This window comes from Lepus europaeus, chromosome 5 (genome assembly GCF_033115175.1).
Source record: "Lepus europaeus isolate LE1 chromosome 5, mLepTim1.pri, whole genome shotgun sequence".
In the NCBI taxonomy this organism is placed as follows: Eukaryota; Metazoa; Chordata; class Mammalia; order Lagomorpha; family Leporidae; genus Lepus; species Lepus europaeus.
This window is the reverse complement of record NC_084831.1, coordinates 108,507,923-108,511,886: the sequence shown is the minus strand read 5'-3', so window position 1 is coordinate 108,511,886 and position 3,964 is coordinate 108,507,923.

Sequence of the window (3,964 nt, the reverse complement as noted above, 5' to 3'; positions counted from 1 at the left end):
GACAAAAGTGGCTACCTAGATGTAGCCAATCAGGGGATAAAAAGAATAACAGCTAGCAACCAATCAGAGGGCTAGAATAACAGACAATCAGGAGGCTAGAATGACAACCCATCAGAGAGCTGGTAACAAACAGAGGCAAGGACAAAACCCATCAGAGGTAATCCTGCATGGCCTGCTCGTGATAAAACTAAAAAGCCCAACAGAGGAGGGGAGATGGGGTAATCTTGTGCAGCCTATTCTGGTGGTTAAAAAAAAAAAAGCAACAACACTAAGCATTGCTACAGGCTGGCTCTGGGATGAGGCGAGGACTTTGTCCACTCTTAAAGGGACTCTGCCCCTTGTCTCATTCCTACAGCAACCTGACCTAACTGCCTATTAGCCTAACTCCTCACATGACAAAATTGTCAACAGAAATAAACAGGATCAGCAAAAACGGTAGTCTAAGGCTTATTCAGCGAGAATATGAGTCACCTCAGCCCAGGAAACACAAGCCCAGTGACTTTTTATGAGGCTTTGGAGGTGTTCCAAAGTGGCCAAACTGTAGCGAGACTGTGCGTTCATAGGGAGCATACATTGGCTTGGATTAAAAAGGCAGTCTTTACAGGAGTGAGATAAATTTGTCACTGGTTGGAAGTTACTTTCTTTAGAATATGATTGCCTACAAGCATCTTAAGAGATGGGGAGGATACTGCCTCTGTGAAGAGGCTACTGATTAATCCCAAGGAGTACATTTCTGGAAATAAAGAAAGTATTAGATAAAGAACAAAAGCTTCCCCAAAGTTGCTCCAGATTGACCTATTAGAGGAGTTCAACAGCTCTGTCCGGCCATGCCTCAGCAAAGTCTCAGTAAACGTTTCTCTTGAATGCTTTGTAGTCTTTAAGGAGCAGTTAACTTTCAATAATTTGCTAGTAACCACATTTTTGCTGCTGGTTCATCCTCCAAATGTCTGCAATAGCCAGGACTCAGTTGAGCCAAAACTAGGAGCCTGCAACTCAATCCAGATTTCCCATGAAAGTAATAAAGACCCGAGTGCTTGGGCCACCACTACTGCCTCCCAAAGTCTGCATTAGCAGAAAGCTGGAATTAGGATCCGGGGCCAAATATCAAATCCAGGTACCCTGTTATGGGATGCAAGGAGTTTTGTTTGTCTTTATTTATTTGAGAGTCAGAGAGACACATAAAGACAAAAAGAGAGTTCCCATCCATTGCTTCATTTCCCAAGTGCTTACAGTGCTGGGAACCAGGAATTCAATCCAGGTCTCCCATGCAGGTGGCAAAAACTCAAACACTTGAGCCATTATTGTAATGTGGGGAGGAAATAAAGACAACCAACACCCAAACCATGGTCACCTTCCAAATCCCATCATCCTCCCTGCTGATCCAACATGGCTGAAGACCGTACACCCATTCATCACACAGCTAAGCCTCTTTTCTTTTTTTCTTAAGAAAGATTTTATTTATTTATTTGAAAAGTAGAGATAGAGAGAGGGAGAGACAGAGAGAAAGAGATCTTCCATCTGCTGGTTAACACCCCAAATGGCTACAATGGCCAGAACTGGACCAGTCTGAAGCCAGGAGCCTGGAACTCCATGTGGGCCTCCCACATGGGTGTCAGGAGCCCAAGCACTCAGGCCATCTTCTGCTGCTTTCCCAAGTGCATTATTAGGGAGCTTGACTGGAAGTGGAGCAACCAGGACTTGAACTGGCACTCATGGGATGTGGGTGTTGCAGGAGTGGCTTAACCCACTACACCACAATGCCAGCCCCTAAACCTCACTTTCCATCATGGTTCAGGTGCCATGAGATCTTCCTGGAAGCTACCACATGTGCTGCAGCCCCACCCCAAGTCCTGTCTCCTTTGGATCTTCAATCAGGCCCTGCCCTGAGCACCACCCCTACCCATAAAGGGTGACCCCAGCCTTTGGGGAGGGCAATTCTCTCCCCTGAGGCTGCTTGCACTCACCTCTGAGTGGGTACTATTTGCCTTTCAATAAATCCTGCTTCTCTGTCTACATCTCCTGATTGTATTCTTACATGCAAGAAGACAAGAACTTAGACTAAATCTCCAAGTCCAGCCAGGGCTCTCAAACCCCACAACATAATTTGGGGATCCCCATCCCCACAACAACTACTATTTCCCAAGGTCTACATGGACAGGAAGCTGGAGCCAGGAGTGGAGTCACTTATTGAATCAAGGCACTACAAAACACAGGCACCTTAGCTGCTAGGCCAAATGCCTGTCCCTGGATTTGGGTGTCTTAACTGCTAGACTAAACACTATCCCCCTGTGTGATTTATCCGCATATTTTTTTATGTAGACAGCCCTACACTGGCAAACTCTTCTCATAATTTAAAAAATAATTTATTTATATACTTTCATTTTATTTAAAAGGCAGAGAGACAGAGACAAAGAAAGTTCTTTCATTCACTGGTTCACTCCCTAAATGCCTGCAACAGTTGGAGCAGGGTCAGACTCAAGCCAGGAGGCTGGAACTCCATCCAGGTCTCCCATGTGTGTAGTGTTACCAAAGACTTGAGCAATCACCCACTGCCTACTAGGGTACACATTAGCGGGAAGTTGGAATCAGCAACAGACCTGGGAACTGAACCCAGGAACTCCAGTATGGGATGTGGATGTTCCATGGGGTGTCTTAACCAGTGTGACAAACGCCAAACCATAATCTCACAATTCTTGACACAGCTATTCTGTTAGCGACATTTATTTCTGTGAATAATATACAGTAGTTCGGGTAGCTATGCTTTCAAAAGTAAGAAGAAATAGGTAAAGTTAATTTTAGTTAATACATTATATCAAAAATATCATCTTTACCTGTGTGGGTCATGCTGGGCCAGCCAGGATAGCCAAATCCCCCAATACCTGGTAGACAATTCTTCCTCAAGAGGTACAAGTTCTTTTTTTTTTTTTGACAGGCAGAGTGGACAGTGAGAGAGAGACAGAGAGAAAGGTCTTCCTTTTGCCGTTGGTTCACCCTCCAATGGCCGCCATGGTAGGCGTGCTGCGGCCGGCGCACCACGCTGATCCGATGGCAGGAGCCAGGTGCTTCTCCTGGTCTCCCATGGGGTGCAGGGCCCAAGAACTTGGGCCATCCTCCACTGCACTCCCTGGCCACAGCAGAGAGCTGGCCTGGAAGAGGGGCAACCGGGACAGGATCGGTGCCCCGACCGGGACTAGAACCCGGTGTGCCGGCGCCGCAAGGCGGAGGATTAGCCTAGTGAGCCGCGGCGCCGGCCAAGTTCTTTTATCCTTAAGTTAAATGACAAGCCATCTGAGGCAAAATATTTCCTGAATTAATCAGTTTATTGCAATGCACACAAAAGCAGAGTAAGCAAAAGGAATATATGAAAAGACAGACAAAATGAAATTACTTGCGCAAACACTGTCATCCACTGAAGAAATTTCCCCAACAGCCTGGGAAAATAGACTACTTCGAGGTGATGAATTGGTCTGTGTCAAGTCAGTGTGGTGAAGTAAAAGGCGTTTTGCTCCAGCAGTCTCCAGCAGCCAATGCCTGTTCAGAGTGAATTCTCCCCAAGAATAGATTCACAGTGAGAAGTGCCTCAAATGGTGGTCTGAAAGCACTAGTGTTTATTGCCCTAGGAGGTATATTATTTTAGCTTTCAGACATCAACCTTATAAGAAAAAGTCTCAGGGCATTGTGGTGTGGTGGGGGAAGCTCCTGCCTTCAACAATGGCATTCCATATGGGTGGCCAGTTTAAGTCCTGGATGCTCCTCTTCCTATCCATCTCCCTGCCATTGCACTTGGGGTAGCAGTGGAGGAAGGCCCAAGTGCTTGGGCCTCTGCACCTGTGTGGGAGACCCAGAAGAAGCTCCTGACTCTTGGCTTCAGCCTGGCCTAGCACTGGCCATTGTGGCCCCTTGGGGAGTGAAGCAGTGAATGGAAGAGAGAAGGAGAGAAAGAGGGAGGTACAGAGATCTTCTA